Here is a 20,967-nt window from a genome sequence, read left to right on the forward strand (position 1 = left end):
CTAGCTCTTTGCACACGACTTTGTTAGGTATTAAACGTCACTGTCCATCTTTCTGGTATTTTTTGTTGATGCAGGTTCTTCCAATCGTCCTTTCAATTTTCTGAAGTCTGTCAGTCTTTGATTGTTTATTCAGGTAAAAAAGTGTTTCTGCTGCATATGTAGCTTGCGGTTTCATAACTGTGTTGTAGTCTTTAATTTTTGTATTTATTGATAGACATTTCTTTTTGTAGATATCCCATGTTAATTTTTGTGCTTTAGCTAATCTATTTGTTCTTGTTTGGATTTAGATTTTTCATTTAAGTTATGTGTTATTACTTCTCCAAGAAATTTAAATTGAGTTACTATTTTGATTTTATTACCATTTATGCTAACTTATTTTAGTTCTGTTGGTTTTTGGGGCATAATTTCCGTTTTTTCAAATGATATTTTGAGGTTAATTTTATTTGCAATCTCCTTTAAAAATAAAGAAACACGCATTTTTTTTTCAGAAAATCGACATAAGGGATGGGGGGTTGAAAATACGTAAATAAGGATTTTATGAGGATTTATCTTAAAAACTGAAGCTGTAACAGTATTTTTAATTCTGTTTCAAAATAAAGAAACCCATATTTTTTGTTTTTGGAAAGTCCACTTAAGGCGGGAGAGGGGTGGAAAGAAGTGAAGAAGAAGGAAAAGAAGTTGAATTATTTTTATGAGTATACATTTATCTCAAAAACTGAAGCTGTTACAGACGTACAGACAGGAAAACTCTTATTTAGAATATCCTTTAAAAGTGATGAAACACGTATTTTATTGTTTTCGGAAAATCCAGTTAAGGGGATGAAAGGAATTCGATAAGCGGGTGAATTTTTAAAATGAGCACCGGTATACCTACATTATATGTCAAAATCTTAACATTTTAGAGACAAGAAAGTTGGTATTTGGAAAGACCTTTAAAAATACAGGAACGTGTACCTTTTGTGTTTTCGGAAAAGGCACTTAACGGGGAGTGAAAAGAAGTGAAAAATAGTTTAATTATTTTTTTATGAGGATACTTAAATCTTAAAAATTGAAGATGTCACAGATGTGAAAATTGGTATTTGGAAATTCCTTTAAAAATAAAGGAACATGTATTTTTGTTTTCGGAAAATACACTTAGATGGGTGTGGGGGTGGGGGTGGGGGTAGGACTGATAAAGGGGTTGAATTTTTAAGGGGATAATTATGTATATCTCAAAAAATGAAGATGTTACAGATGTGGGAATAGGTATTTGGAATCTCCTTTAAAAATAAAGGAACATGTATTTATTTTTCCGACTTGAGAGAAGACTGTTTCTCACATGTACAGTTCTATGTCGCTTGGTCGTCTTAGCCCCAAAAGGTAATACCACAAACATGGTTTACAAAGAATTTCTGGGATAAATGAAACTCAATTTTTGGGTGAGTTTTTATATTTTACGAATTTTCAGATAATGTCTTAGTACAATGCCGAGGAACGATTACTTTGTTCAAGGTACGAAATCCACGCCTACCCTTCTCCATTCACCTCACACGACCCGATCACCGAAACCGGTTTATGCGTACAGCTTCATCCATCGACTTCACTCCTAACTTAGAGCCTTTTTCTGATCATTCCGAGTACCATCCTGCCATTGTTCCCACCTGTTTGTACCAGCAATCATTCCCGCTAATTTCATGTCTGTTACTTCTAACTTATGAATAAGATATCCTGAGTCCACCCAGCTTTCGCTCCTGTAAAGCAAAGTTGGTCTGAAAACAGACCGATGTAAAGATAGTTTCGTCCGGGAGCTGACTTCCTTCTTCCAGAATGCTGTTGATCGCAATTGCGAGCTCACTGGATGAGCTTTACAGCACCTTGATTCAATCTCACTTACTATATTACCATCCTGGGAGAACACACAACCTAAATACTTGAAAATATCTACCTGTTCCAGCTTTTCTATACAATTCTCTTGGATTTATTACCCACTGACATCAATTTGGACTTCGAAAGGCTGATTTCCATACCATAAACATTGCACCTACTTTCAAGTTGCAAGATATTAGACTGCAGGCTTTCGGCACAATCTGCCATTAAGACTAAGTCGTCAGTACAGGCCAGACTGCTTACTACATTTCCACCTGGTTGAATGCCTCTCTGCCATTTTATACCTTTCAGCAGATGATCCATGTAAACTACGAACAGCAAAGGTGAAAGATTACAGCCTTGTCTAACCCCTGTAAGTACCATGAACCAAGAACTCATTCTACCATCAATTCTCACTGAAGCCCAATTGTCAACATAAATGCCTTTCATTGATTTTAATAATCTGCTCTTAATCCCATAGTCCCCCAGTATGGCGAATATCATTTCCCTCGGTACCCTATCATATGCTTTGTCTAGATCTACGAAACATAAACACAACTGCCTATTCCTCTCGTAGCATTTTTCAATTACCTGGTGCATACTGAAAATCTGACCCTGACAGCCCCTCTGTGGTTTGAAACCACGATGGTTTTCATCCAACTTCCTCCTAACCACTGATCTCATCCTCCCTTCCAAGATGCCTGTGAATACTTTGCCTGGTATACTAATCAATGAGATACCTCGAGAGTTGTTGCAATTCCTCCTGTTCCCTTGCTTATAGATAGGTGCAATTACTGCTTTTGTCCAATCTGAAGGTACCTTACCAACACTCCATGTCAATCTTATTACCCTATGAAGCCATTTCATCCCTGCCTTCCTCCTGTTTTTCACCATTTCAGGTCTCATTTCATCTATTCCTGCTGATGTATGGCAACGGAGTTTATTTACCACCTTTTCCAGTTTCTCAAGTGTAATTTCACCAACATCACTTTCCTCCTCCCCGTGAGCTTGGCTGTTCGCCACACCGCCAGGAGAAATGAAATGGCGTATGGCATTGAGTGTCCGAGGACAAGTTCGGCTCGCCAGATGCAGGTCTTTTGATTTGACTCCCGTAGGCAACCTGCACGTCATGATGAGGATGAAATGATAATGAAGACGACACATAACCCCAGTCCCCGTGCCAGCGAAATTAACGAATGATGGTTAAAATTCCCGACTCTGCCGGGAATGGAACCCGGGACCCCTGTAACCAAAGGCCAGCACGCTAACCATTTAGCCATGGAGCCGGACACCACCAGGAAGATTTACTTTTACGTTGAGAAGGTTTTCAAAATATTTCCTCCACCTGTCCAGTGATTCACTGAGATCTATTATGAGTTCGTCTGAATTACCCAAAACACTGTTCATTTCCATTTTCCATCCCTTCCTAAGATTCTTTAATACTGTCCAGAAAGGTTTCCCTGACACTCTACCTAGCCTTTCCAGATTATTTCTAAAACCTTCCCACGACTCCTTTTTGGATTCAACACTACTTGTTTCGCTCTGTTTCTTTCATTTACGTACGATTTCCTGTCTGCGTCAGTCCTTGTTTGGAGCCATTTCTGATAAGCCTTCCTTTTACGTTTCCAGGCTGCTCTCAGTTCATCATTCCACTAAGATGTTCGCTTTGTGCCATCTTTACACACTGTTGTTCCTAGGCATTACCTTGCTGTTCCTACTACAGCATCCCTGTATGCTACCCATTCTCTTTCTACATCCTGAACCTGCTTACTGTCCGCTGTTCAAAACTTCTCACACCCGGCGAGTTGACCGTGCGGTTAGGGGCGTGCAGCTGTGAGCTTGCATGTGGGAGATAGTGGGTTCGATCTCCACTGTCGGCGGCTCTGAAGATGGCTTTCTGTGATTTCCCATTTTCACACCAGGCAAATGCTGGGGCTGTATCTTAATTAGGGCCACGGCCGTTTCCTTCCCACTCTTAAGCCTTTCCTATTCCATCGTCGACATAAGACCAACCTGTGTCGGTGCGACGTAAAACAAATTGTCAAAAAAGTCTTATGTCTAAACATATCCATGCACTGCTGTCTAATTTCTTCGTCCTGGAGATTTTCTACCCTTGTTCGTTCACAGACAGATTTCACTTTCTCTACACTAGGCCTAGAGATACTTAGTTCACTACAGATTAGATAGTGGTTTGTATCATCGAAAAATCCTCATCGAAAAATCCCCGGAAAACCCCTACATTCCTAAAAGATTTCCTGAACTCGAAGTCGGATAAAATATAGTCTATTATGGATCTGGTACCCATACACTCCCATGTGTAGCGGAGAATGGCCTTTCGTTTGAAGAATGTTCTCGTAACTGCTAAATCCATACTAGCACAGAAGTCCAGCAAACGCTTCACATTCGAATTAGCTTCCATATCGTCCCACCATTTAATAATCACCCTTTCGTATCCTTTAGTTCTATTCCCAACTCTCAAATTGAAATCGCCCACTAGCACTATCCTATCATTGCTGTTCACCCTCACTACTATGTCACTCAATGCTTCTTTAAACTTGTCAACCGAATCCTCATCTGCACCTTCACATTGTGAATACACTGAGACAGTTCTCGTCCTAATTCCTCCAACTGCCTTTTCTACCCACATCTTTCGCTCATTTACGTGCCTAACAGAAACTATGTTGCGTGCAATGGTATTCCTGATGAATAGCCCTACCCCACACTTTGTCCTCCCATATTTAAAACCCGCCAAGTACACTTTATAATCTCCTATCTCTTCCTCGTTATCTCCCCTTACCCGAATATCATTTATTCCTAGCACATCTAGATGCATTCTCTTTGCTGACTCAGCCAGTTCCTTCTTTCTTCCATAAGTCCCAATAATATTGATAGCTCCCGTCGAATTCCATTTCGTTTGCCAAGTTGTTTCCAAGGAGTCCCTGCTCTGTCAAATGGGAGTGGGACTCCGGTACTCTCATAGGTCCGAGGCTTGCATAGAATGTTCCGAGCTCAGTAAATTCTGTGAAGCAGGATGCTACCCTACTTACACATAGTCCAAGTGAGGATCTATCCTCTAACGTGTTAGGGACCACCGTTAGATTGTATAGTCCTAGCCGCGTGAGAACAACAAGGGCCATGACCCAGAATATGTCCAAGACGCCCACTCCCATTCCATTCTTTTTTGCTAGGGGCTTTACGTCGCACCGACACAGATACGTCTTATGGCGACGATGGGATAGGAAAGGCCTAGGAGTTGGAAGGAGGCGGCCGTGGCCTTAATTAAGGTACAGCCCCAGAATTTGCCTGGTGTGAAAATGGGAAACCACGGAAAACCATTTTCAGGGCTGCCGATAGTGGGATTCGAACCTACTATCTCCCGAATGCAAGCTCACAGCCGCGCGCCTCTACGCGCACGGCCAACTCGCCCGGTCTCCCATTCCGTAGTAATTGGTATTCCGACTCTCAGGACCACTTACAAGGCCACTCAGCCGTTGCCCATGGTTCACGAACTAGGACGTGACAACAGTAACCCGCACCATGAACCATGGCTAAATTCATTACTTGATAAAATGACAACGACGCGAGGTATCGATTTTTCAACTTATTTATCGGTATGACCAACCCTCTTACGCTCATATACCCGGTTCACGTTGTTCCGACCATCCTGTATACACTGACTGAGCAAATGTCATGGGATAGCGGAGCACTGATGCGCAGATGTGTTGTCTGCGCACCACACGCCCCCTGTGCCAGCGGCAGTTGTATAGGAGACCTTGTGAGCAGTGGCTGTGAATGTGACAGGTGTAACATGGAACGTCGTCGTGAGTTGACACCGTTCGAAAGTGGTATGGTGGTCGGAAGGGAAGTGCGATTTCGGAAGTGGTGCGGGAATTCGGCTTCACACGATCAACCGTGGCCGGGGTGTATCGTGAGTGGTTGAATGCGGGTGTCACCGTCCACAACAGACGAACGACCGGCCGTCCAGCCAGCCTCGATAACCGTGACCGGCGACATCTGAGACGGATTGTCAATAGTGCCAGACGGGCAACCGTGCTACAAATCACGGCTCAATTCAACACAGGTCATGGTAGACACGTCTCCCCGCGGGCAATCCGTAGGAACATGGGTTCTATGGGGTATGGGAGCCGGCGCCGCACACGGGTGCCACTTTTAACCCAACGTCATCGGGCACAACGACGCGCATTTGTCGCCAGTCACCAGGGATTGACACTGGAACAATGGCGTAACGTGATATGGTCGGACAAGTCACGATTTCAACTGCACCATGCCGATGGGAGGCACCGTGTATGGCGCAAACCACATGAAGCGATGGATCCCGCCTGCCTCGAAGGTGTGGTCCAGGGGGCATTTTCTCTGTTACGGTCTGGGGTGCATTTTCCTGGTATGGAATGGGCCCCCTAGTTGTTCTGGAAGAGACTTTGAATGGTACGTGGTATGTTGAGCTGCTCGGAGACCATCTCCACCCATTTTTGGCCTTCCAGCGCCCAGACGGTTCTGCGGTGTTTCAAGATGATAACGCGCCGCCACATCGCTCCCACGTCGCCCGGGAATGGTTCCAGGAACATGCAGCGGAGGTCCAACGACTGCCATGGCCACCCAGGAGCCCCGATATGAACTCTATCGAGCATATCTGGGATGTCCTGGAACGCAGGCTCCGTGTCATGGATCCTGCACCCACGAACAGACCAGCATTGGCGGCCGCTCTACAAACGATTTGGTGTCAGCTGCGTCCAGAAGACTACCAGGGACCAGGGACTTGTCGACTCACTTCCACGGCGTCTCACTGCAGTTCGCAGGGCCAGAGGAGGCCCCACACACTATTAGGTAACTATCCCATGACATTTGCTAAGTCAGTGTACAGCCTGCCGAGATTATTAACCATTTCTGTACATTTATTGGAATTTTCGATCTTTTTTCACGGAAATAACGCACAATAGTAAACATGTAATAGCCGGGCTGAGTGGCTTAGACGGTTGAGGCGCTGTCCTTCTGAATCCAACTTGGCATGTTCGATCCTGGCTCAGTCCGGTGGTATTTGAAGCTGCTCAAATACGTCAGCCTCGTATCGGTAGATTTACTGGCACGTAAAAGAACTCCTGTGGGAATAAATTCCGACACCTCGGCGTCTCCGAAAACCGTAAAAGTAGTTAGTGGGACATAAAGCCAATAACATTGTTATTTATTATTAAAAAGTTAATAATTTGCTCAGTAGATCCCGCAACGTACCAATGCACTGAAGAATTTCTTATGGACGTTCTTCGATAGTTCTTTACATTCTTAGTCAAGGAGTCTAAAACTGCCTGTGCAAACCCATAATAGATTCTAAATACGGATGTAGACTAATGTAGTGGTGGCCCTCTGCTGGACATTACCCAACTCCCCAGGTCGCTCGCAATATCGGTAATCGAAGTGCTCGCCTTGAGGTTCCCGGTGTGGTGATATCGGTATATTGGCAGCTTGGGAGATGTTTCATTGTCTCCTCCGCGTACAATGCTTTGTTAAATATTCTGTACGATTTTGGATGTCATAAGCAGGTTTAGGAATGATGAGCCCGATACAACTTGAATTGGGTGGCATTTCAATAATAATGTTACCAGTTATACGTTCCAGTAACTACTTTAATAATATTCGAAGATGCCGATGTGCCGGAATATAGTCCCGCAGGAGTTCTTACAGTAAATCTACCGGCACGAGGCTGTTGTATCTGAGCAACCTTAACTCTCATTTGACCGAGCCGGGTCGGAACCCGCCAACTTGTGCTCAGAAGAGGTACGCTCTTGCCTTCTGAGCTACTCAGCTCTAGTGGAACATCAGTTCAGCGTCTCCTGGAATGTATGTTTGTTATTAAATTATCATTTGTAATAGTACCGTACTTTTAACTCATTCACCATGGACCCGCTGTTGGCCTTCCTACCTTAAGATCGTGAGTTCAAGACCGGCAGAGATAATCGCATTTTTGAAGGATGGAAAATGTCCATTAGGCACCGCTTGTCGTACGATGACAGCATGTAAAATATCTCTGATGAAATATGTGGTGTTGACCCGATAAAAGTAATTGAAATTCAGCCATAAATTGCCCAGCAGACATCCGTTTATCTGCCACCTTGTGGAGTAAAACGAAATGTCAACATTGGTATGCAGGCAACCTAAATGGCGTCAAATAAACATGCCTGCACATTGTAGCTGTTGTCATATTATTATTATTATTATTATTATTATTATTATTATTATTATTATTATTATTATTATTATTATTATTATTATCATTGGAGCCTCCGTGACTCAGGTGGCAGCGTGCCGGCCTCTCACCGTTGGGTTCCGTGGTTCAAATCACGGACACTCCATGTGAGATTTGTGCTGGACAAAGCGGAGGCGAGACAGGATTTTCTCCGGGTACTCCGGTTTTCCCTGTCATATTTCAGGCCAGCAACATTCTCCACTATCGTTTAATTTATCATTCATTAATCATTGCCCCAGAGGAGTGCGACAGGCTTTAGCAGCCGGCACAGTTCCTATCCCCGCCGCTAGGTGGGGCTTCATTCATTTCATTCCTGACCCGGTCGAATGACTGGCGACAGGCTGTGGATTTTCGTTATTATTATTATTATTGTTACCGTGGTTTGGTGGATTAGCAGAGGTGAAAGAAGGTGCGGGGGTGAACAGGTCTCAAAATACGAAATTAAAGTTAAGATAAAATTTTACAAGGTTATATTTTCTTTGCAAAATTAAGAAATAACAGGAATGGCAGGTACAGAGTAGCAAGGCAACCAATTCGAGAATGTACAATTAAAGTGTTACAGGATTTGGGCTCCGAGAGCCAGACACACAATCCTTGAGCTATAAGCCCAACATTACGATATACAAGATTCAACAAAGGGGCAGAAGACCCCAATCATGCCCAGGAGCTCTTGCTCCTAATTACACAGTAAAGCCTCCTCGAGGCACACAGAAATCAAAATTTTCTAGAAAGAGCAACCCGCTCTTAAAGTTCAAGCCTATCAAAGGCCACACCAAACTCCACGTTCAAGCTGTCCTTCAAGGACATATACACAGGGGTAAAAATACCCAACCTATTGAGGCCTATTAAGAAAATAAACAGGTCAATTACCTGGCCTCTAAAATACCAACTTGAGAGGAGGCGTTCTTGCACTCCTAATACACTTTGTATAAAACCTACTTGGCACTAGGCCGTTACTGCAAGGGCTAATCCCATACTAGAGAGGTGACTTATAGAAAGAGACAATTTACATTGCATTAAGGAAGAAGCGGTTGAGAAAATAAGTTCACCTCAAAGCAATATGAGTGGGAGCTCGAGAGGGTTAAGCACTCTCTATCCCAATTTGTAGTTTAAAAGGATAGAATTGATATCAAGTGTCTTTACATTTTGGAGGAAAGTTACATGGTAAAGGCTTCGGACCTGCCCCGAGAGTTAAACTGCTGAGCTAGCAAGAAAAGAAGTTATTAAACGGCCATTACCTGGTGGCTGAACTGCTGCCCGAAGAAAGAGGCGCTTCCCGCCCCCTGCTACGTACTTTACACACTGATAGAAGTTACTGAAGTGGCGCGGAGACCCGAAAATCAGCAGTTTATATACCCTCGTGGAAAGTTCGAGGCGTTTCAGGAATGAGAACACCCTCCCACAAGAATTTTATTGGCTAACAACGAAAACCCCTACACTAGATGAAGAAGAAACACATTATTGGTGGAAAATTAATTACAGAAATTTCTTATTGGTCAAATTCAAAACTGGCGGAAAGAAAGGGTTAATATTGCCAACTTAAACAATAACTGAAAGAAATTTAACAAAGAACAAACTCATGAATTCAAAATTTCTCCAAAAAACACAGTTCTTTCACTTCGCACTAAGGTGCATAATTGTAGTTCTTCAGTAGTGCCATCTGGAAGAGAATGTCCACACTTCTTACTACAGGTAAAACAAAAATACATCGAAAACGACCCAGTTCAGAAACTTCAAAATTTGCAAGTAGTGACATCTTCTGAGAAACTTGAAAATTAACACAGTAGATAAAGTTCGGACTTCCTCCAGTAGAGGAGTTTCAACTGGCGCAAAGTTTGAATTAGCGGCGTGGGGGTGTACCACCCGGTACAGACCTCCCCCCCCCCAAAAGTTCCTCCAAGGGGTAACACAGAAGAACATAACCTTTTGTTTCCAAATAAGGTCCAAGTTATGATGTTGATATAGAAATTAATTGCAGAAGCATTTGCCAACAAGTTTTCTTAAAATGATTGGATCCAGTTTCAAAATTCTTTATAGTTACTTTAGATGTAAAGTCTTTATGCTTGTAGAAGTTGAATTCAGAAGGAAACTTTTAGTTTTTAAAGTTGAGGAAAAATTTTCTAAGTCCACCAGATATTGCAGTTGGATTTAAAATTGTAGTAATTGTTGATATTAAATGTCCATGTAGCTGATTGAGTACATTCAAGGTTGATTAAGTTAGACGGCCAGACCGGCCGTCGCTGCTTGTGTCCAGAGGAGGCCGCTCGGACCCCTCAAGTACCCTGAGATACCGCTCGCCCGCACTATGAGAGGAGTAGCGGAGTTGAAGCACGCCACGCCCGCGGCGAACATGCAGGTCGCGGGCCAGTTACAGGGTGTGCGCCGCACATCAGCCTTGGCCGGGAGGAGGACTCCGGCTCGCCGTACACTGGTTGGCCTCGCTGGCGTGGATGGGCCCGTACCTCACCTCAGTGGCGGTATGGCGCCGCGCTGCTGCGGGGGCACTGAAACATTAAATCTCGGCGGCAGAATTTTGTTGGACCAGAATGATTTTAGGGTACATTCATTGTGGTGGAACTGAGGGGCCAGCGGCGTAGAAATATTTATCTCATTTGAAAGCCACTGTGTGTTGTTGGGCAGGAGACGGGAGCGTGGTATTGGCCGTAGTAAGGACAGGATGGCAGTTTAACTGGTCGGGGGAGTTTACAAAAATGCTTACCTACAGGGAAACCATTTCCAAGGGCAGAAGGCCTTACAAGTGAAACCCCTCAAACAAAATATAACCTTCATATTTCTTTCAAAATTATATGAAGCAAGTTAGCACAGAATTTACACCGGTTTCACCTGTGACAGGTGAACCCTAAATATCCTCTCGGTGGCTGGATTGCTTAGCAATAAAGTAACGGGTGTAAGGAAATCGAGAATAGTACATGGCCCATGAAATCTGGGGGCAAGCTTGCCCGCGGGAACAAAATTCTTGACCATCACCTGGTTGCCTACCTTCAAATCGGTGGGTCTCCGTCCACGATCATATCTTTCCCTAACCTTTTCATGAGACACGTTAAGATTGGCTTTGGCCTTCTTCCAAAGATCTTTAATGTTATCTGGATCTATTGTCTCGGGTAGAATGTCACTCATAGACCAGAGGTTAGAGAGCGGCGTGTTGGGAACAAACTTGAACATTAAAGAAGCTGGAGTAAACTTATGAGATTCATGAACCGCCGAGTTCAAGGCAAAAGCTAACCAATGCAGGGACGTGTCCCACATAGAGTGATCTTCATGATGATAGGCAATAAGTGCCGACCTGAGATTACCATTAACCCGTTCAGCCAGAGATGGTTGAGGGTAATAAGCAGAAGTTGTCACATGAGAGATGGACAGGTCAAAACAGAATTTACGAAATAAATTAGATGTGAAAGCCTTGGCATTGTCAGACACAATATATTGACACGGACCAACAGAAGCAAAGATTGAATTTAAACAAGTAATGGTGGACTGAGCGGTAGCCAGCTTAGTCGGAAATGACCAGGAAAATCTTGTAAAACCATCTACACATACAAAGATGAACTTGTTGGCATTTCCCTTTGACTGGGGGAAGGGTCCTACATAATCAATATACAGGCGTTCCATTGGGCGCGACGCTTGATGAGAAGACAAAAGGCCTACCTTGGTAGACATGGTGGGTTTACTAAGCAAACAAGATTTACAAGCCTTTACTAGTTCACGGATTTCACCGTCCATACCTTTCCAGATGAACCTTTCACGAATCTTTTCACGAGTTTTAAAGAAGCCTAGATGCCCTCCTAATGGGGTCTCATGATAGTACTTAAAGATCATAGGTACAAGAACAGCTGGAACGACAACTTTCATCATCTTATCATGCCTCGAAGGGCAACATAAAACACCATTCCTCAGTACATAAGGGACGACGTGTTCCCCAGAAGAAAGGGTTTCCATTATCGGAGCCAGCGTCGGATCTTCCCGTTGGTATTTCTCAATGTCCCTAAAGAGCATGGGAGCATCTGTTAAGATGGCATTAACCTCAGATAGTATGGACTCGGGAGGTGATGAACTATCGACCGGTTCATGGGTCTCGGCGTCGTTGGAAAACATACGACTGAGTCCGTCTGCGACAACATTTTCAGTACCTCTGATATGTCTGACGTCAAATTGGAATGCCGAAATTCGGATGGCCCAACGGGCTATACGACCAGTACGACGCGGCCTACCTAATACCCAGCTTAAGGCTTGATTATCCGTCTCCAGGTCGAATTTGACATGTTCCAGATAGAGACGGAACTTTTCTAAGGCAAATAATACTGCCAAACCTTCGAGCTCATAGATGGAATACTTGGCTTCTTGAGCTGATAGAGTCCTAGAGGCATAGGCGATGGGTCGCCTCCCTAGTTCAGTCTCTTGAAGAAGGACTGCAGCTACCGCCGACGACGACGCGTCGGTTTAGACGATGAATTTTTTGGAGAAATCGGGCATAGCCAGGACAGGGGCATTACACACAGCTAATTTAAGATCTTCAAAAGCGGCTTGTTGAGAAGGTCCCCACTCAAATTTGATGCCTTTCCTACGGAGAAGGTTCAAGGGCGCCGCTCTATTAGCGAAGTTAGGGATAAACTTCCTGAAGAAATTCACCATACCAATGAACCTGGCGATCCCTTTGATGTCCTTGGGAGGTTTAAAATCACGGATGGCCTGTGTTCTAGAATGATCGACCGCAGCACCATCGGGCGAAACAATATGCCCTAGGAATGACATTGAAGGTTTAGCGAAGGCAACCTTGGACAACTTCACAGTTAACCCAGCCTTACGAAGGCGATTGAGAACTTCACGCAGATGATCTAGATGTTCTTCAAAAGTCTCTGAAAACACGACGACATCATCATGATAGTGATACAAGTACTCGAATTTGATGTCGGAGAAGACCCTATCCAGCAGTCTAGTGAGTACAGCTGCTCCCGTGGGGAGCCCGAAAGGCACGCGGTTGTATTCATACAAATTCCAATCCGTGGCAAACGCTGTAAGGTGTTTAGACTCTTCAGCTAGGGGAATTTGATTATAGGCCTGATTCAAATCCAAGATGGTGAAGAATTTAGCTTTACGAAACCATGAAAAACAAGAATGAAGGTCAGGAAGGGGCACAGATTGCAACACCACCTTCCGATTGAGAGCCCTATAATCAATGACAGGCCTGAAGCCACCTTGGGTCTTCGGGACTAGAAAAATAGGTGAAGAATACGCCAACTTAGAGGGCCTAATAATACCATCCTTTAACATTTGATCGATGATTTCCTTCAATGCCTTCATTTTGGGTGGAGATAGCCTATAAGGTGGAAAACGGACAGGAATCGAATCCGTGACCTCAATTTTGTATTCGATCAGGTCAGTAACACCAAGAGTATCAGAGAACACCTCTGGAAACGACTGACACAACTTACGAATACTATCAGCCTGCTCCTCAGGTAGATGTCTAAGATCTAACAACATCTCATCCTGGGTAGGCGAAATAGATGAACATGATACAGAACTACACTTTAACAAAGGGATTTTACAATTAGAGGCAAATTTGAATGTGCACGACTTACTCTGAAGGTCGAGCACTAGACCGGTGTGAGAAATGAAGTCAGCTCCCAATATAATGGGGCAAGACAAGTGCTTGGCCACAAACAATTTCACTTTCCAACTAAATTTAAAAATACGAATTTTGACATAGAAGGAGCCTAAAATTTCTTATGGAGAAGAATTAGCCGAAACATATTGAACAGAAGATGAGCAATAGTCCGGAAGTCTACAAACAGATTTTAATTTCGAATACCATTCAGCCGAAATGATAGAACAAACACTACCAGAGTCTAATAGAGCTGTTACAGGCTCATTATTTAATTCAATTTTGAGGAAGGGCACATGTGCGGGGAGATCCGCCGCAATCCTAAGACATTCTCTGGGGCATTCAAAAGATAAATTTGAAGACTGAGTCTTCCCTGAATTTTCGACCTGTTTACCAGGGGCTGAGCCTCGGGAAGATGGGTTAGTCGACTCAGCCGAAGCCACTAGTCACTTTTGATTGTTGTTGGAAGTTGCACCCGAAGTTGAGCAGGAGGGGGTGCTGTTGGTATTAGGGCAGTTCTTAGCAATATGGGAGAACGCGCCGCATTTAAAACAGCCTTGTGATGAGCCTGCTCCACTATTTGTCCTACTCGATTTGATCAATGGACATTTATTGCGAAGATGGTCAGGCGACCCGCAAGCATAACATTTACTGGGTGTGACTGGTCGGCGAGGTGGAGGCCGAGGATTACTAAAAGAAGGAGGGGGTTCTTTCGCGACACGCAAGGTATCGGCGTATCTAACTCCTTCCGCTGAGACGGCCAATGCTTCAAGTTCAGAAAAGGTTTGCGGGCACGCCGCGAAACACAAATATGACCTATAGGATGGTGAAATACCTTCCACAATAGCTTGTACAATCTGATCTTCAGGGAAGTGAAGAGCAAACACCCTAGTATAGAACTTAATATCTTGGATGAAATCTGCCAAGTTTTCATCCAACCGCTGTACACGATAATAATACTTCTGAATCAGGGATGACCTCGCACGAGCAGGAATGAAATTTGCAAGAAGGTGTGCATGAAATTCTTCAATAGATGACTGTTCAGCAATGGCTCTTACTATTTTGTCCGAGAGAACACCAATTGCATAGGGATAAATTATCTGTAAAATTTGACACGGAGAAAGAGAAAAAACGAGGGCATGATCCTGAAATTCAACTAAAAACCTTAAGAATGAAATTAGTTCACTGGTAGTGTTAACAGAAAACTTAGAAATACCTCTGAGCAACATTGCTAATGGATGAGGCAAGCTGCTGAACCCGGGTGGCATAGTAGGTAAAGGTTTAAGTGGCAAAGAAGCTAATTCAGAACGTACATTATTCAACGAGGTACGGCGTTCAGACTCGTTGTCCAATGGGGCAGAGATTTGTTGAGCTCCAACGGTTTTCCTATTGACTTCTCCCTTAGGAGGCTCTTCCTCGCTACCTACGTTCACCGTAGTGGGTTGATCAGTTTTGGGAGGAACTTCCCCAGTTAACAATTGGGTAACCTTACTGGACAATTCAGAAAGATTTTCAAGAACCACACTAGCTTCCTTCCTCTGAACGTCATTCAACTTCAGAGACAACAGATCGTTAACTCTATTAGAAAAATGAAATAACCTAGCTTGCATACGTTTAATTTGATTAGGCGACGGGTCATTTTCTTCAAAAAAGGTAATTACAGATGCCAGCTCAGTAGTATTGTCTGTGATCGTGGAGAGAGAGTCGTCAATTTCTTTCTCTCCCAAAGTTGGGATGGAAATCGGCAAATCAAGGGACTCTCTAAGCTTATTTGTGTCTACCGCAACCGTGCCTCCAGATTGCACATTTCTAATTGTTAATTCATAGATTAGCTCCTCCTTGCGCAAATAGTTGAGATGGAGGACATCGCGAGGGCCGGGCATGATGACAAAAAATTAACAATTTTGAAAAATGAAAAAGAAAAGTCCAGCGACAGAGAAAATTGTTAGAGTTCGAAAGCAAAGCAATGTTTAGCCGTCAAAAGGGGCTAAATTGAGACCCATTCAATCACGCTCTGCTACCACTTGTTACCGTGGTTTGGTGGATTAGCAGAGGTGAAAGAAGGTGCGGGGGTGAACAGGTCTCAAAATACGAAATTAAAGTTAAGATAAAATTTAACAAGGTTATATTTTCTTTGCAAAATTAAGAAATAACAGGAATGGCAGGTACAGAGTAGCAAGGCAACCAATTCGAGAATGTACAATTAAAGTGTTACAGGATTTGGGCTCCGAGAGCCAGACACACAATCCTTGAGCTATAAGCCCAACATTACGATATACAAGATTCAACAAAGGGGCAGAAGACCCCAATCATGCCCAGGAGCTCTTGCTCCTAATTACACAGTAAAGCCTCCTCGAGGCACACAGAAATCAAAATTTTCTAGAAAGAGCAACCCGCTCTTAAAGTTCAAGCCTATCAAAGGCCACACCAAACTCCACGTTCAAGCTGTCCTTCAAGGACATATACACAGGGGTAAAAATACCCAACCTATTGAGGCCTATTAAGAAAATAAACAGGTCAATTACCTGGCCTCTAAAATACCAACTTGAGAGGAGGCGTTCTTGCACTCCTAATACACTTTGTATAAAACCTACTTGGCACTAGGCCGTTACTGCAAGGGCTAATCCCATACTAGAGAGGTGACTTATAGAAAGAGACAATTTACATTGCATTAAGGAAGAAGCGGTTGAGAAAATAAGTTCACCTCAAAGCAATATGAGTGGGAGCTCGAGAGGGTTAAGCACTCTCTATCCCAATTTGTAGTTTAAAAGGATAGAATTGATATCAAGTGTCTTTACATTTTAGAGGAAAGTTACATGGTAAAGGCTTCGGACCTGCCCCGAGAGTTAAACTGTTGAGCTAGCAAGAAAAGAAGTTATTAAACGGCCATTACCTGGTGGCTGAACTGCTGCCCGAAGAAAGAGGCGCTTCCCGCCCCCTGCTACGTACTTTACACACTGATAGAAGTTACTGAAGTGGCGCGGAGACCCGAAAATCAGCAGTTTATATACCCTCGTGGAAAGTTCGAGGCGTTTTAGGAATGAGAACACCCTCCCACAAGAATTTTATTGGCTAACAACGAAAACCCCTACACTAGATGAAGAAGAAACACATTATTGGTGGAAAATTAATTACAGAAATTTCTTATTGGTCAAATTCAAAACTGGCGGAAAGAAAGGGTTAATATTGCCAACTTAAACAATAACTGAAAGAAATTTAACAAAGAACAAACTTATGAATTCAAAATTTCTCCAAAAAACACAGTTCTTTCACTTCGCACTAGGGTGCATAATTGTAGTTCTTCAGTAGTGCCATCTGGAAGAGAATGTCCACACTTCTTACTACAGGTAAAACAAAAATACATCGAAAACGACCCAGTTCAGAAACTTCAAAATTTGCAAGTAGTGACATCTTCTGAGAAACTTGAAAATTAACACAGTAGATAAAGTTCGGACTTCCTCCAGTAGAGGAGTTTCAACTGGCGCAAAGTTTGAATTAGCGGCGTGGGGGTGTACCACCCGGTACAATTATTATTATTATTATTATTATTATTATTATTATTATTATTATTATTATTATTATTATTATTATTATTATTATTATTATTATTATTATTATAGCAATGTAAATACCAAAGAGCCGATTGTGACTGCCTTGTGTCAATCGGCCAAGAGGAATCGGTGAACGTGCCTGCCCGGAGATCGGAAGATTTGGATTCGAATCCTGAGGTTGGTCCCGTTTTCAGGTCTGCAACGCTGGATATCGTGTCTTTAAGGAAAAGCGTCCTAATATAGGCTAATATATATTATTATACTATTATTATTATTATTATTATTATTATTATTATTATTATTATTATTATTATTATTATTATTATTATTATATGTTAATATCGTACTTTTTCATTGTCAATAGTTAGCTAACACAGTCCCCATGAACATATACCCTACGGTCGATGGTGTACGTGTTATAGACTTTCGAACTTTGTACGGGAAGTATGGGTAATAGCCTCACCTGGCACATCCCACGTTGAGTAGCTGTAGCCATGTTGGTGTACCAATAGGGATACTGCATTCTATTATAAGAAGAACTGAAAATGTCCATCAAGCACCTGAATGTACGTCTAAACGCGCCATATCATTGACTGTCTAACACTCCAGACATCGATGAAATGAAATGAAATGTCGTATGGTTTTTAGTGCCGGGATATCCCAGGACGGGTTCGGCTCGCCAAGTGCAGGTCTTTCTATTTGACAGCCGTAGGCGACCTGCACGTCGTGATGAGGATGAAATAATGATGAAGACAACACATACACCCAGCCCCCGTGTCGTAGGAATTAACCAATTAAGGTTAAAATCCTCGACCCGGCCAGGAATTGAACCTGGGACCCTCTGAACCGAAGGCCAGTACGCTGACCGTTCAGCCAATGAGTCGGACATCGATGACAACCTTGTTCCACACACCAGCCAAGTACTGCAATGTCTGAGACCAAATATAATCCTAAATATGAACCCCCGCCCCTCGTCATTCCGGCTAATAACTAAAACAGGCGTAGTTAGTAACCGATCGACCGTAGGGCAAATGTTCTCGGGAATCTTTTGTGGTGCCTTGAGGTCTATTTTCCATCCCAGATTACTTCCTACATATTTGGAAATACCTTTACTTGTAATAAACGGATTGGAAAAAATAACGACTGTCGTCATCTGATCACATTCTTTAAGATGACCCCGGTGTAAATAATTTGACACATTCCCGGTCACAGTTGACGAATTCAATGTGAAGTGATAAATCTCCGGCTTATTTGTCTTAAAATTATTTTCTTATTATCCATTTCATTTTACACGCCAATACATATCCTTTCAAAGGTACTGTATTTTGCTATTTGCTTTACGTCGCACCGACACAGATAGGTCTTATGGCGACGTTGGGAGAGGAAAGGGCTAGGAGCGGGGAGGAAGCGGCAGTGGCCTTAATTAAGGTGCAGCCCCAGCATTTGCCTGGTGTGAAAATGGGAAACTACGAAAAACCAAATTCTGAGCTGCCAACAGTGGGGTTCGAACCAACTATCTCCCAAAAGCTCACAGCTGTGCGACCCTAACCGCACGGCCACTTTCTCGGTATACGGTATTTTAATGAGAGACCTGTCCGACTCGTTGGCTGAACGGTCAACGTACTGGCCTTCGGTTCAGAGAGTCCCGGGTTCGATTCCCAGTCGGATCGGGGATTTTAACCTAAATTGGTTAATTCCTACGGCATGGGGTCTGGGTGTATGAGTTTCCTTCATCATCATTTCATTCTCATTACGACGCGCAGGTCGCCTGCGGGAGTCAAATAGAAAGACCTGCACCTGGCGAGCCGATCTCGTCCTGGGATATCCCGGCACTAAAAGCCATACGACATTTCATTTCATGGGAGACCTATACTGTATAGAATTTCTTGAACGTTGGAGCTATTCAGATCTCCCGGAGTACTCCACGGTATTGATATTTTATTATGAATATGAAGAGAACCTCTGAAGCATGGTTAGAATATGGAATTTCATACAAGGTGTTTTAGCAGGGCCTGTCTATTCAACGACTAATTACAACAACAGCAACAATAATGTTAATAATAATAATAATAATAATAATAATAATAACTCGTTGCGTCCAGTGCCTCATTAATGATAATGGATGATGGACTTCAGAAGCACTGCCTTACTACTACTACTACGTTTTGGTTCCGTACCAGAAAAGGACGGCGGGCCTCCTAGACGGTAACGCCGTCTCTCAGTCCAAGAGATTTATTACGGTGAAGGAGATGTGCGGAGAAGGTGAGGGGTTTAGTGGCCGTGGTCTATGCTAGGAACTGTCCTGGTACACGCCTTAGTGCAGGAGAATGGAAAACCTCCGAAAACCATTCTCAGGACAACAGACAGTGGGGACCCGCCCCTCTCCGTCTCCCAAATACAGAGTCGTAGAGCGACAGTAGAGCCGTGACCACTCCTCCTCTACTCGGTTGGCCGGTCGGATTGCAGAGCTGCAGACCAGCCGAGACCCACTCTGCGTCGACCGACACATTGCCTTGTTTAAAAATACTCAAATGCTGAACTACTACATGGGGTATGATCCGGTAACTTCAGGCACAGGAGACAAGCACCTAACCAGCTGGGCCTGGCACTCTAGCGAGGGGAGAGAAGAATGTCAAAAATTATCCTTGGCCGAATTCCCCATTTTGTACATTTTTCTTAGAGATTTATTTTCCAATATGAGTCTCTAAACAGACTGAATCCAAAAGCGAAAAAAGCCCGCTTCAGCAAAGTATTGCCTGGCAATCTTTTCCGTTACAAATATTACAAATATCTCGAAAGAGCCTTCCTAAACAATTTTGTTATTAAATATTGCATTGTGATACATCAATATGCATCACATATTTTAATTCTGAAGGAGAAATTTTGTAATGAATATTTTTTTACCAAAAAAAGTCTGAAATGTGATAAACCTGAATATTTGCCAATACCCCACCATTCACTGACATGTCGAGAGCTTATGGGCACGCGTAGAACTGAACAATTATACGTAGGTTTTCGCCAGGCGACTTGCTGAAGGCAAACCCTGAGGACTCGTTGCGAAACCATACAAGCTTCCGGCAATCTGATATTACACGGCTCTATTCACAGCCAATCCTGGAATATTTCACTTCAGTCTCCAACGTTAGTTTTCCTAAGCAGTGGTTGTTGTATAACCCGTCACTTAATTGCGTAATACTGATGCATTTTACCATTCTAATGAACCTGACCCAATCTCTGCACTCTTAATTTCATCCAGTATTTACATCAAGTTTATGGACTGAACTGAATGAGTCCGTCATCCTGGTAGAAAGAACGACCTCTTGAGTCATTTAACAATGAGCGACAGTTAACTATCGGTTAACCATTGGTCATGTGAATTAATGGTCAGATCGCTCTGGTTTCCAGTGTCGGAGGTTAAAGTGTAAATCCATGATCCTTACTTTATTAATTGACTGTTGGCTGGTACACGCTTAAAGCAGCGAAGAAAATTCGGATTGCCGGGAATGGGATATCCATTCATTCCTCTTCTCAAAATGGCATTTACCGGAAGGAGCGTGCAACCCGTTCTGCGAAACCATTCTTATAACCGTAACAATCGTAATCTAATATGCGCCAACTGGGCGAAAATCCAGCATAAAAACCTTAAATTTCAGTGAAGCTAACGTCTAGAAGTGAACAATTGTGAACATTCT

This window comes from Anabrus simplex, chromosome 2 (genome assembly GCF_040414725.1).
Source record: "Anabrus simplex isolate iqAnaSimp1 chromosome 2, ASM4041472v1, whole genome shotgun sequence".
Classification (NCBI taxonomy): Eukaryota; Metazoa; Arthropoda; class Insecta; order Orthoptera; family Tettigoniidae; genus Anabrus; species Anabrus simplex.